We start from the raw sequence: 15,542 nt of genomic DNA on the forward strand, positions 1-15,542 counted from the left end.
GAATCACGTCTCAGGCGATCTGGGTGGGCAAGCAAACTACTTGAATTGTCCAAAACGTTCTTCAGACCAGTTATGAATGGTTGTGGCTTGGTGACATGGCACATGGTCATCCATAAAAATTCCATTGTTTTTTGGGAACATGAAGTCCATTAATGGCTGCAAATGGTCTCCAAGTAGCTGAACACTTCTAGTCAATAACTGGTTCAGTTTGACCGTAGGATGCAGTCCATTCCATATAACCATGGCCCATGACACTATGGAGCCACAACTAACTTGCAGAGAGCATTGTTGACAACATAGGTCCATGGCTTTTTGAGTCTATGCCACACTTGAACCCTACTATCAGCTCTTACCAACTGAAATTAGGACTCATCTGACCAGGCCATGCTTTTCCAGTCATCTAGGGCCCATCATATATTGTCACAAGCCCAGGAGAGGTGCTGCAGGCAAGGTTTCACAGAAGAGCTTCTCTGAAGCTTGGAAGGCAGGAGACGAGGTACTGGCAGAATTGAAGCTTTGAGGACAATTCGTGAGTCATGCTTGGGTAGCTCAGACGGTAGAGCACTTGCCCACAAAAGGCAAAGGTCCTGAGTTTGATTCTTGGTCTGGCACACAGTTTTAATCTGCCAGGAAGTTTCATATCAGTGCACACTCCGCTGCGGAGTGAATGTCATGTTGTTAGCAAAGGCACTCACATCAGTCATCTGCTGCCATAGCCCATTAATGCCAGATTTTGCTGCTCTGTCCTAATGGATACATTTGTTGTACATCCCATACTGATTTCTGTTGTTATTTCATGCAGTGTCACTTGCCTGTTAGCACTGAAAACTCTACACAAACACTGCTGCTCTTGGTCATTAAGTGAAGCTGTCAGCTACTACATTGTCTGTGGTGAGAGGTAATGCTTGAAATTTGATATTCTCAGAACACTTTTGACTCTGTGTATCATGGAATATTGAATTCCCTAATGATTTCTGGAATGGATTGTCCCATGCATCTAGTTTCAACTACCATTCCACATTAAAAGTCTGTCAATTGACTTCATGCAGCCAGAATCATGTTGGAAACCTTTTCATATGAACCAACTGAGAACAAATGGCAGCTCTACCTATGCACTGCCCTTTTATACTTTGTGTATGGGATAGTACTTCCATCTATATATGTGCATCTTGCTATCCCATTGCTTTTGTCACCTCAGTGTACGTAATTACTATTAACTGTGAAAATATAATTTGCAGATTCTGTATTTAACAGTAACAATAATATTAACATAGTAATTGCTTTGAAACTCACTTGTTGTCAGTCTTGGCAGCTGCACAGCTTAGACAAAGGAATGTTAAGCAAAGGGGTCCGGGTTCTATTCCTCACTGGGTCAAAGGTTTTCCCAGCTGAGGGACAGGGTGTCGTGTTGTCCTTCCTTTCCTATCATCATGACTGACAATAGTATTGAAATGAGTGAATGGGCAGAGCCCAAAAGCCAATAAATTGGGAAAAAAACCGTTTGTCAAATTTATGTTTTAAGGCCAACTCACACTGGCTGCACACCATCACATCACAGCACCATCATGTCACTGTGTATTCACACTGTCTGTGACATCATGTCACATCATGTTGAGTCAATTCAAGTCACATGATTTCAGCTTGCATGGCTGTCCTCGACTGTTTTTTTATGGGAATTGCAGACTTGGCAAGATGATTTTCAACTGTTTTTATGCATAGTTATAATTCAATGTGGGTCACAACATACATAATTAAAAGCTTACATCCAGATCAGAGGTGCAGTGGGACTTTTGGTTATCCATTTATTGGTACATGAGCAACTGAACACAGAAGCGAAACAGCAATGGGGTCAGGCTGAGACTTTTCAGGTCTCTGTGATGGGAGACAGAACAAAATTATTTGGATGTTAGGCTAAGGAGGTAAATATGGTGATGATAGGCGAAATGAGATTCTGTGTTGGCCTACTGATCTGATTCTTATTGCTTCTTCATGTGTTGACAAGGAACATGCAGAAGAACACAGACACTGGCTTTATAGGAGCACAGATGAGGCTTACTAGATCCTCCAATCAATTACCAGAACAAATGGACACCTGCCCTACAACTTAGTTAAGAATCAGATGCAGTAATGAAAGGTGCTGCAGACTAGGAACCACGGAGGTGCCAGATTCTATTGTCCTAATCTAACCCTTTGGGCTCAAGCACTCATCCCAACATATGGAAACCAATAACCCTAGCTGAGAGGTTCACACAGCCAAACTTTGCAAGTCCTTCTTAGGGCACGAATTTATTTGGATATTACTGCTCACTTACATAGTAGTTGCTGTAGGCTCATCCGTCTGAGGTCACTGTCACTCACTCACTGGAACTCGACTGGACTCTGCTGAACTATCCCTTACTTGGAATTTGGGTGCCTTTATATACAGCATTTGAAGCTGTTTGCTTATGGATGATACATGATTGCACTGCTGTTTACCTGAAATTTGTAATTGATGGATGTGAAATAAGCTGTTTCTCAATGCATATGACCTGTCTGACAAAAGCAGACTCATTACCTGTTACAAAAGGCATTCCACAGGGTTCAGTACAGAATCAATTCCTGTTCACTGTGTATATAAATGAATTACCCTCATCTTGCAGTGTGAGTCAGTAGTGATGATTTAGAAGTGCTGCGACATAATGTAACTATAAAAAAGGGCTGATGCTCTAACTAGTCCAAGGCATTAGGTTTCTACATAGACTAGAAATTCACCTGGGTGAGTCACACAGAAATATTGTGTTCCAAACTGTCTTGAAGGATTTGTCTTTTGTACAAACTGAGGAATAATGTAAGCAAAACCCTATGAGTATATACATATTTTGCATTTTTCCTCCCACCTTACCTATGTAACTGTTCTGTGGGGTAACTGCCCCAGCTCCAAAACTGAGTTCAAGTGGCAAGAAAACGCTATCAGAAGTATAGCAGAACTTACTCCAAGAGAATCTTGTAAAGATCAAATCAAACAACTCAGTATGAATCAGATTGAAATGACATAAAGTTCTGAGTACTGCCTTATTAAGCGGTAATAAATCACTGGTTAAAAGGCTCCTGCAAATATAATTTTCACATTATATGTAACAGTGTGTCACTTTCATAATGGGTTGTTGATGCAAATATCATGGAATTTTTATGTACCTCTTGTCTCTTAGCATCATTTGTAAATATTTACACCAATAGCATATAAAATATACTAAGGTGATTCTCTTCATTTGTAATCTCTTTTGCCAGGATATTGGACATGAGATGGTATTACAATTTAAGAACAACAAAAATATAGTAATTAACATATACGGACAGACTTATGGGTCTAGTATTACAAGGATGTTACAGGTAGTCAGCCTTGTTCTTATAGTAGTGTTGTGACTCGCCGATCTTTCAAAGTGCTGCCGTGCAGTTACGCACATCCTCTACATGCGGTGCTGTCTGCCAGCCATGCAGCAGCAGCGCCACCTAAGCGGCCAGCCAGCCAGTGGTTGCTAGACTCGGACTCAGTTACGATTTGACTGTTAAAGTGTACATACGTCTTACTCTGTTTACTTGATCTGTGACTTTAATGTAGGGCTGGCCAGATCATCGGTCTGCTAAGACTTCTGATCCATTGCGGAACTACTACGCTTTGCATTACCGCCTCATGGCTAGGGATGGTGTTAACCTCCTTTCCACCGAAAATGCTTCACCACGTGTTGTGGTACCTGCGTCTTTGCACGCTTTGTTCTTGCAACCTCCTTCACGAAGGGCACTGGGGTGTCTCTCGCACAAAACTCTGGTGCACTATCATGTGTACTGGCCCGGCATCAACTCTGAAATCGCACACATAATCACTGCCTGCGGCCCTTGTGCATCACAGGCTGCCACCCTGAAGTCATCTTTGTCACCGTGGCCTTCACCTGAGATGCTCTGGGAGCATATTCATCCTGACTTTGCGGGACCTTTTTAAGGTACTTATTGGCTTCTCGTTATTGATGCGTAATCTAACTTTCCTTTCATTGTCCGTAGTACATCGCCTACCACCGCGGCAACCACCAATGCTCCAGCTCGCATTTTCTCTTTGGAAGGCCTTCCCTCTACTTTTGTTACTGATAATGGTCTGCAATTTGCCTCTTCCAATTTTGCGGATTTTTATGTCCATCACGGGGTCATGCATGTCACAGCCCCTCCGTTCCGTCCACAGTCAAACAGTGAGGCTGAACAACTGGTCCGCACATTTAAGGCTCAGATGAGGAAACTCCTGACTTCTTCTGTTGCTGATGATGCGCTTCTCCAATTTCTGGCTTCTTACCGTTTCACCCCCATGGGCGACCACAGCCTGGCTGAGCTCTTACATGGCCGACAGCCCCGCATGCTACTTCATCTTCTGTGGCCTTCCACCTCACGGCCGCAGGTGCCTTCGCTTGGCCGGTTCACCGCCAACAACCTTGTATGGGTACAGGGTATGGCAGGCGGCCAAAATGGAGTCCTGACCGCATCTTAAGTCACCGTGGCCAATGCCTGTATGAAATCCAGACAGACACGAGTGTTGCAGTACGTCATTCGGACCAGCTTCGGCCTCGTGTGCCGGCAATGCCTGTTCCGGATGCCGCTACACCACCTTCGGCTCTACCTGACGCTCAGGATACTGGAATCTCTCATTACTCACAATGCAGTCCTCTCACCATCATATCAGTGCCAGCGCAAGAACTGACGCCACCAGGAGATGTGCCCATGCAGGAACCAGATGACCATTATCTGTCGGAGCAACTCTACTCGCCTCCTTCTCCTACAGACATGGACACATCGCCCATGTCTCCTGTTATAACAACCAGACTTCCTGTAGTGAGCAGATTGGTGTACAGGGCTCCAGCAGATTTGAACCCTATGTCTCCTGTCATCTCGACCCGTTATCATCAGTGACACTTCCGTCTGTACAGGAAGCCTCCTCCTCGAGACTTTACAGCCAGTCAAACAACACATATGGACGTTATAAATCTACAGGCCACCTCCATCAAGACCTGTGCATAAACTTCAAAGGGGGAAAAGTATTGTGACTCGCCGATCTTTCAAAGTGCCGCCCCGTAGTTACGCGTGTCCTCTACATGTCTGCCAGCTGTGCAGCAGCAGCGCCACCTAAGCGGCCAGCCAGCCATGGGCCGCTAGACTCAGACTCAGTTATGATTCGACTGTTAAAGTGTACATACGTCTTACTCTGTTTACTTGATCTGTGACTTTCATGTCTTGTGTCTTCGTTGAAATATATTTGTTCATCTTGAAGTTATAACAAGTAGGGAACATCCAGGCATAAAACTGCTCTGTTTAAAACAGTGCTACCTCATTTAGTTAAATCTTTGTGTATAATACTCTTTTATGAATAAGTTATTTAATAATGAAAAAAGCATTCATTCATTGTTCACTCACAGTCACTGTCACACTACACACACACTATACACACACTGTTTCATAATGTTACACACACACTATCAACTGATGTGAGGATCATTTTCTGTTCCACAACTTCCAATTTCATAGCCTTAGAAATGCAAGCAACATCTCCCTATAGTGAATGAGATTTTGGGCTCAGAAAGAGGATAAGGTTTAGCTTTGGGAGTAAAGTTTTTCAAAAATGGCAAAAATAATGGAAAATATAGTATGAAAGTATAATGTGGATTGTCAGATGTTTGTTATTTATTTGTGTTACATTGTTTATTGACCCCTATTCTCTGTGACATAAGTAATCCTTCAATATACAATACATTGCTTAACAGATACTTTGACAGTCCTTTTAAATAAATTTTGTTTTAGCAATTTCTTTAATATCATTGGTAATTTATTGTATAGCTTTACTTCTTCTGAGAAAATGCTATTTTGAGTTTTATGTTTATTCTTTCTTGGTAGATGTAAGTTCAGTCTAGATCTTGTTTCATGATCATGGCACAGCTATTTGTGCAGCAATTATAAATGTTGTGTTTGATGTGTAAAACTTACTGGTAAATGTATGGTATTCACATGGTGCAATTAAAATCCTATGTTTTGAACAGATCTTTAAAGTGAGCTCAATAGAGTAATAGTAACTGACAATCATTTGTGTGATCACAAAGAACAAGTAATCTCAGTAGGAAAAGTTCAAAGCCTAGGAAGCTCTGTATTAAAAGTAAAGAACTGCATGACAACAGCAGAAATAGTTTCATTCACAAAATAGCTAATACAGGCTGTTCTGAAATTTGAAGTGATAAAAACAGTGTAAGCAGTTTCAGTTTCTTCATAGCCAGATATTGTGAAAATATGAAGGAGGAATTTCCTACCACAAAAACTGATGTATAAGTAAAACTGATGTATAAGTAAAGAAAGACAAAACAAATGGATTATAAAGTGTGTCATGGTTTCAGCAAAAGGCTGAAAGTATTCATTGGAACATATTCAACTCTGACAACAAGGCAATAACATGACAACAAGACAAAGGCAATAACATGGATGAGCATAAAGTCAGAAGCAGGACAGGAAATAAATAAAAATAACAGCCCACGGAAATCAGACGTGACAAAGTTTTACAAGGGGAACTTCTCATCACGTCCCCCTCAGATTTAGGGTTAGAGGGCCCAGTGGACAAACTGTCAACATAGATCAAGCATGAAAACAGGAAGAAGGTGTACTGCACAGTTAAAAAAAGAAAGAGGCCAAATAGAAGCAGTGAACGGTCCAAGCAGAAGAAGGGTAACATGAAGGTACATAACTGAGCAATGCTGTCATGGTTAAGTGGTCACAATGTTGGACTCCCAAGCAGGTGATCCATGTTCAAAACTCCCCGATGACAATTTTTTTTAACAAAATTATGAACTGTCCATCCATCCATTGATGTGTCTGTTCACTGTATTCAAATTTGTGTCTGTGTCATTGCGTAACATCTGTTTCCAACAGCAAAGTGTAAGGAGGGGACTTGTGATGAAAGCTGATTCTGCACAACTACTCTATTAGCAGTCAAAGGACATGGCTTTCGAATGGGAACCACACAAATTTCATCACAAGATGACAAGTCAGCTGAATACTCCACTGGAAAACACATCTGGTGTGTCATCCATGAAATTAGTGACAATATGTACATTAAATTATAGGGATATCTTAATTGTTAAGGATTCCGTGGCCATTTGTTGACAAACTGCCTATTGGCTTCTGACTCAGGTTCTTCGGTCGACGTTCATCTGATGATTTTAATGACATTTCACCAGCATGAGTGACTGGCATTGTCAGAGCTTCACCCTCCATTGCTGGTGGTGAACTGGAGCTGAGCTTGAGGCCACTTCTTGTGCCAATGTCTGAAGGGGTCTCCGTGGTCATTTCTGATGTGGTTTTCCCTTTGCTACCTGCGACAGTCATTCACTGCAGCACAGGAAACCAGGATTCGTTCACCTTAAGGCTTTCTTCTTTCTTGTTGAAGCTATTCCTGTGTTTTCATATGTCTATAGCTTTTCTGAACAAGCGGGTGTGATAGTGCTTCTCTACAGCCAGAACTTCCATGTCCGGGAATTTTGTTACATGGTTGGTCTCACTCAGTGCGTGCTCTGCCACAGCTGATTTCTCCACCTGCCACAACCTGCAATGTCACTTACTTTCTTTGATGCTGGTGTTGATTGATCATCTGGTCATTTTGACATAAACTTTTCTGCATGTGCATGGTATGCAGTATATTCCTGACATTGCAAGTGGGTTCCGTTTTTCCTTTGCCAATCTAAGGCACTCTTTGATCTTCCTTGTCAGCTTGAAAATTGTCTTTATGCCATGTCTGTGCAATATATGGCCAATTCCATCCATCACTCTGGGAATGTATGGCAGAATGACTGTACCCGACATTTCTTTTTCTGATTTGTGACTTTGCTGAGTGTTTGGCTCTCTTCTAATACAATTTGTAGGGTACCCATTGCTCCTCAGAACATTTTCAGGGTGTTGTATTCGGCGTCTGAAGTTCTGCAGCTCACATCTTTGTCCTGGTCACATTATGAGCATATTAATCATGCTTCTTTTCTGGCTCGGGAGGTAGTTTGATAGTTTGTGCAGGTATCAGTCCACATGTCTCAGTTTTCAATACATGCTGTGTCCCAGGTTTTTGCCATCCCTTGTGACCAGCACATCTATAAATGGTAGTTTTTTGTCCTTTTCTACTTCCATGGTAAATTTTATGTTGGCATGGAGGGTGTTCAAGTGTCTTAGGAAGTCAACAAGCTGTTCTTCACTATGGCTCCAGACAATAAAAGTATCGTCAACGTCTCTGTACCACACCTTAGGTTTACAAGTCACCATGTCCAGTGCCTGTGCTTTGAAATGTTCTATGAAGAAGTTGGCCACCACTGGACTAAGAGGATTACCGATGGTGATGCCTCCAGCTGTTCACAGAAATTGCCATTCCACGTGAAATAGCTCATGGTGATACATACATGAAAGAGCTTTGGGATGTCTTGTGGGAAAATGGAACCAATGTGCTCCAGAGAGTCACTGAGTGGCACTTTTGTAAACAAAGAAACAATATCAAAGCTGACCCAGATGTCATTTGGTGCAAGTTTTGGTTTCTTCAGCAATGAAATGTCCTGTCTTAGTGGAACATTGTTCTTATGGATCTTAGGTAATCCATACAAACAAGGTGGGAGGGCTTCTGTGTTGCACAGGTTTCTCTTCCGCTGAGAGAGAAGATACCTTGATTAACCCATTCATATTCCATTTGATACACTGGGTCAGATGTGAGCTTAGTTTCTGGTATGTCATCAGATCTAATCGGTCCCTAATAGGTCTTCATTATGACAGTCGCATTTACTTTATCGGCAAGCAGTACCAATATACTCTTGTTGGTGTTAAGATTCTTAATAGTTTGTACCTCTTCTTTCTTCAGATTGCAAGCTGATGATTTTGCTCAGCACAGTATCCTGGCTGGTTAAATGCATATTTCCTCTGCTCTTTCACAAGGAAAGGTCGGAATGGCCGCTTCAGTGTTAACAATGATGTCCTCCATAGGTATAGATCTCGGGATGATTGCATTATTCCCTCCTTTTTGAAGAACAGATACTTCCTCTTTGGTCAATTGTCATCCAGTGAGGTTGACCACTGTGTGTGACATATCAGGAGTTGCCTTGTCAGTCTGCTTTCGGCATCTTTCAAACATTTTCCTTCTGTCGCTCAGTGCAGCACACGAGTTCATTCTGCATGCTCCTGTGAGTGATGCTGCCAATCTTGTCCCAGTCATCTTGATGAATTCTGCTACTTAGTTGATAGAAAATGTCTAAAAATGGATCAGGAACTTTAGGACATTTTCCACCAGTCAAATCTTTGTTCCCAGTTTTGATTGCCATTTCCCCTGTGAAAAATTATAATTTTGGTGATAACTATTTCTGTTTTTATTGTTGTTTTTGCTATTGTTCCCAGTCTGGTACCCATTTCCCTGTCCACTGTTCCAATTATGTGGCTTGAATTTCAATGTCAGTGCAAGTTTCTCAATAAAATCTTAAAAACTCATCAATGACATTAGTTGGGCAATGGAAAAGATCCCACTGCAAAAATTCAGTCAGCACTCCCAGCAGACAATTTATATGCACCAACTTAGGTGAACTCATGCACACAAAAACCCACTTTGACCCACTTTGACGTTTGAAACTTGGTCCATTTAGGGAATCATTCTGAAGTCGTTTCACTCCATAATTCATTCAGGAAGCAACTCTCAAACACTTCATAGGTAGTAAATGAAGCACTCACTGAATTTGCCCATGACTGGATTGTCCTGAAGTTGTCTTTTAGTGAACTTAATATTTGTCTCTTCCAACATTCCTATCATAAAACTATCTTTACACACAACAAGAAAATCAACTGGATGGTATTTTTCATTTGCAAAATGCTTTGTCATTTCTGAATTAGCCCATGGAATACTTATCACAGTAGTAGCCTAATTTGCAGCTTAAGTATTTAACTCTGCCCTCATGTCTTTAAACTGATGTGCATGCTGCACAGCTTCTTTATTTAATTAGGATGCAAAATGTTCTCTGTTTTCAAGCACCTTCTTTTCACATTCTACTACTCTACCTGACAAATTGTTAATAGGCTTAGTGGTCACAAACTCGAGCATTTTGCCTCAGCACATGATTCTTAACATCACCATCCAGCTCATAATGTATCTTTTACAACTTGTAGGTGAAATATTTTTCCAGTGTATCGATTCTAGTGTTAACTAGGCCAACCTCTTCAGAAATTTTGCCTACATCTGTCCTTATAGCTTCTAATTTTAAATCTATCATCCCTCCTATTTTGGAATTAAATTTCTTCACCTCAGCTTTTACACTTTCTGCTACACTTGTCTCTACTGAAGCTATCTATTTTTATTGAACCTACCTCTGTACCCAACACCCCCTTCTTAGAGTTCAAGTTGGTCAGAATTTCCCTTAACCACGCTGCTGAATCATTCACAATTACATATCCTTTCTCTGGTGTCAGACTATCTGCCCCACTAACATCACCCCCATCAACATCACTACATTCAGATTTTGGACTGACTAGCCCATTAACGTTATCTGAACCACGTATGCTGGGTGAGTGCTTAATTGTTGGGAGCTCCATCACTGATGATGATGCTGCAGGTTCACACATTTAAGCACTATCAGCTTGGTTACTTAACTTATTGGTCATGCTGGCTGCTTCTGCTGTACTGCTGCTGCCCAAAGTATCAGTGCTGATGAACATGCCACCAGTGGTCCACGTAGCTGTGGCCACCACTGCAACTATGCCGCTGTCAAGGTCACCCCTGCTGTTGGCCACTGCAGAATTGAACTGAGCATGCCTCTGCATAGCCTTCTTCTTCCTCCTTGAAGTTTTGCAGTGAACTTCCCCACACCTAGCTTTTTCCACTGATTGTCTGCATGCAACTGCTGCAAAACCATACAGTCAGAGTCCACAAGCAAACTGCCTACCATATTTTTCTGACAGTGCGCTCATTGTCTCTGCATCTCTCCTCAATACCAGCCCCAGTTGGAGGAACAGCCTGCCACATACTTGTAATGTTACCGGTACATCAAAGAACAGTTACTCCAAATGTGGGCCAGGTCATGTCATGAGAGAAAACAATGGCTTTATGACACCCTTACCAATCAAATCATCATATTCAGTCAAACCAGAGGGCATGTAGCATCATATTGATAAGTGCACTCATACTGCTAATTTCTAAATAAATTTTAATTGATTCTGTATCACTGAAATAACATCACATACTCCCTCAACCATGAAGTCTCCAATAAATCGGAGATAAAATTACAGCTGATGATGATCTTGATATTTTTAACATCACTCCTGGTTGTTGGGCCATATGGGAGGCAACAGTCTAGCTGGTATCCCACCAGTGTCCAGAGCACCTCCAGACAAATCTTTGGCCTGAAATTTCATTGACAGGAGTAGAATTTTCTTCACTGATGAGACCCACTTTGAACTGAGCCCCAATGAACAGTGAATATGTGTCTGGAGATGTATCAGATAACAGTGGGTTACCAACTGGACTTGATTGTCTTACTGGGATAGCCGTGAGCATTCTTTGAATAAAAATATGGCATTTCAGTCTTTGATTGCAATTTTTTATTTTCAATAATAGGTTTCAGGCTAGCTGCCCATCTTCAGATCATATATTGCAATTACAGAGTAACCCTGCCAGTACAGAACTATTTGGTTATGACAGCAAACCAATAGTTCTGTACTGACAGGTTATTCTGTAACTGCGATATATGATCTGAAGATGGGCAGCTAGCCTGAAACTGGTTATTGAAAATAAAAAATAGCGATCAAAGACTGAACTGCCATATTTTTACCAACTGGACTATTGCCTGCCATAGGGAATTACAACCATTGTTGCAGAAAATCATCAAGGTAGTTATTCATAGAAATGTATGACAGTGAAATCAGTGACAGTGTGTTAGATGGTGATGGACAGGGACTGAATATGGTGCATGGGTATGAAGAAAATAATGTTCTTAAGGAGAGAATGTTGGAATTTCACTTTTTAGATGAACATATAAGCAATTATTTGAGCAGAATCTGAAGCTGATTGTGGATTTAGGCGAGGGTTAGATTTATCTTTATATGGTGAACTTGATGTCAGCTAAATTCTGAACAAATGCTAACACTAGTGTAAAGGAAGAAGCAAACAGTTCCAAATTCATGGAACAAATTAACATTAGGCAAGAATCATATAGGTAATAGGCTACGCAGCTATGGAGCTAAACAAATGCCTTATCCCTGACTGATATCTGATGCTGTTATTATGCAGCTACAACAATATTCTGGCTGTAGCTACAATTTTCAGCATGACTGACTGGGAGACTGGGACAAAGCTTTCACCCTGATTCCAGTCACACCCAAGGATATCCAGAAGAGCACCATTATCACACCATTTGGCCTCTATGAGAGTGCCTTTATTACCTTCGGTCTCCATAATACCGCCCAAACTTGGCAGTATTTCTTGGATGGTGTGTTGTGAGCCTTGCTCTACTGTTTTGTCTACCTGGATGACACAGTCGTGTTTCCTGTGAAACCTGAGGAACACCACAAGCAACTCTGCAGTATTTTCAAATGCCACCAGCATGCTGGAATCATCATCAACACAGTAAGGTGTGTTCTCAATGCCAGAAAGGTGGTATTCTTGGACCATGTCATCTCCTCCACTGGTTCACGTCCCCTGCCCAACAAGGTACAAGTAATCCTCAATTTTCCACCTCCAGAAACATTCAAGGACCTCCGCCACTTCCTTGGTATGTTAAACTCCTTCCGCCACCATCAGAGAAATGCCGCCGCTACACAGGAGCCACCCACCGCCACCTTCCACAGGTCGGCAAACAAAGGGTAACCAGTTGGTGCCATGGACGCTGCAAATGGAAGACAGCTTCTCTCCCACTGACAGTGTCTTGGCAGATGCTACCCTGCTCGCCCACCCCCACCTCACCATCCCACTTGCTGTCATGGTTGATGGCAGCCAGATGGCCATTGGCAATGTCCAGCAGCAGCACACTGGTGACGCCTGGCTGCCACTCACTTTCTTCCCCAGCAAGCTGTCTGCCACTCAATGACACTGGAGCACATACAACAGAGAGCTCCTTGCCATCTATGAGACAATCAAATACTTTTGGCCATTGGTGGAGGCCTGTTACTTCATGTTCTTCACTGACCAAAAGCCCATAACTTTTGCCCTTGCAAAAGACTTCAACCAGTGCTCCTCACAACAATTTTGGCAGTTGTCGTTCATATCTGAATCTATTGCCAACATATGTCAGATCGTCAGAATTGACAGCACTGTCACTGACTACTTCAGCTACATGCGTAATGTCGCCTCCACCCAGGGGCATGACCTAGAACTTGCCTGTCTCTGCCTGGTCTCCATTACCACACTCTGCCTTCAATGTACACCAGCTCTTAGCTCAGACTACAGTATCTGGTGTGACACATCCTCCAGCTCACCATGCTCATTCCTCCCCGCTGCCTTCAACAAGGCCACATTCAACTGGTTACATCACCTGGCTCACCCCAGTGTACATGTGTCTGCTGCTCTGGTGATGCAGAGCTTCCTGTGGCCAGGTATTCAGAGGGGCTGCAGGACCTGGGCTCTCACCTGCCTGATCAGTTAGTGCACCAAGGTCAGACACCACATATATGCACCTATCACCACCTTCCCAAGCATCAGACATCACTCTGCCCACATTCATGTGGACCTCATCAGCCATCTACCTTTCACTGATGACTGCTGCTACTTCCTCATCATAGTGGACAGGTTCACTAGTTGGCCTGAGGAAATGTCAATATTTGGTATCACCACTGCCATGATAGCTGCCGCCTTTGTCTCCATGTGGATAGCCCATTTCAGCTGTCCCCCCCCCCTCCCCTTCCCACGTCACTGTGGACTGTGGATGCCAGTTTACATCTGCCCTTTTTTGCATGCTAACAGAGCCCTGTGGCACTGACCTCCACCTGACATCAAGCTACCATCTGGGCACCAACAGATGATGGGATGGCACCACCATATCCTGAATGTCACTCTCGCCTGCCACAACAGCAGGTGGACCTCTGCCCTGCCTCTGCTACTCCTCAGCCATCATGTCACTCACAAGTACTGCATGGCTCACCTGTGACCCATCGCACTCCAGCACCATGGCAAACATAGGGAATACATTCATGGTGAGCTCATGTCACGTACACATGTTATGCTGTGCATTGACACTCACCAGCCCCCAATTTGGTCGCACTACTCTGCTGTACACACCGGTATCTCTAATACCCAGTAGCACGTAGTCTTGCATTGATGCATGCCTCTATTTGTCGTGGCATACTTTCCACAAGTTCATCAAGGCACTGTTGGTCCAGATTGCCCCACTCCTCAACAGCGATTCAGCGTATTGCATTGTATTTTTTATTGGTCCTGTTGTCTACATAGCAGCTTATGCGCAAGACATTGGACAAGTCAAGTTATAAATATACAGGCTGAAAGTCATTTCAAGGCATACATATTTAAGGTTACAATAATACACTTTACACATAAGTATTTATATAACACATTTAATAAATTTAAATATTCTTCAATGGAGTAAAAGCAGTGATGCTGTAAATATGACTTTAGAGATTTTCCAAATGTATTGACCTCTGTGATAGCTTTTATGTTTTCAGAAAGTTTTTTATAAAGCTTAACTCCCATGTGAAAAGTACCTTTTTGGCACAGTGCTGTGCTGATTTGAGTCATATGTAAGTTTCTGTTTTGTCTGGTAAAGTGACCATGTATATCACAGTTTTTTTGCAGTCTCCAGTCCTTGCCTGTTACATTTAATTTAAAGAACAAAAGAGTTTCCATAATGTATACACATGGTAATGGAGGAATACCAGATTTCTTAAACAGGGGTTTACAAGAGTCTCTAGGCTTGCACCCAAACAAGATTCGAATGGCCCTTGTTTGTAGTTTAAAAGTGCTATTAGCTGTTTTAGAGTTTCCCCAGAACGTGACCCCATATCTAAGATGAGAATGAAAGTACACATGATATGCATTCAATACTGTTTTCTCACTACAGCATGATTTTAATGAACGAAGAAGGTAACATGTTTTGCTCAGTTCTGCATTGAGATATTCAATATGCTTATTCCATCTGATGTTACTCTGCAGCCAAAGTCCTAAGAATTTGGTTTCAGTATTGTTACCAACTGGTTCGTCATTGATAGAGACTGATGGGATAAACATGTCCTTGTTATTAACATTGTGGAATTTTAGCAGTGGTTTTCTTACTGTTTATTACGAGGTGATTACTCTGTGCCCAGCTGCTAAGTTGTTTCGTCACTGCGTTTACTGTCTGCTGTAACTGTTCATCGTCGTCTCCTTTTAGTAGAATCGTGGTGTCATCTGCAAATATGATTTTTTTGTGTGCATCAACATTTAAGCTTAGATCATTTATTTACAGAAGAAACAGAAGGGGTCCCATTACTGATCCTTGGGGTACACCACATTTAATTTGTTTATAGTCAGATAAGTGATTAGATACAGTTTT

Source organism: Schistocerca americana, chromosome X (genome assembly GCF_021461395.2).
Source record: "Schistocerca americana isolate TAMUIC-IGC-003095 chromosome X, iqSchAmer2.1, whole genome shotgun sequence".
In the NCBI taxonomy this organism is placed as follows: Eukaryota; Metazoa; Arthropoda; class Insecta; order Orthoptera; family Acrididae; genus Schistocerca; species Schistocerca americana.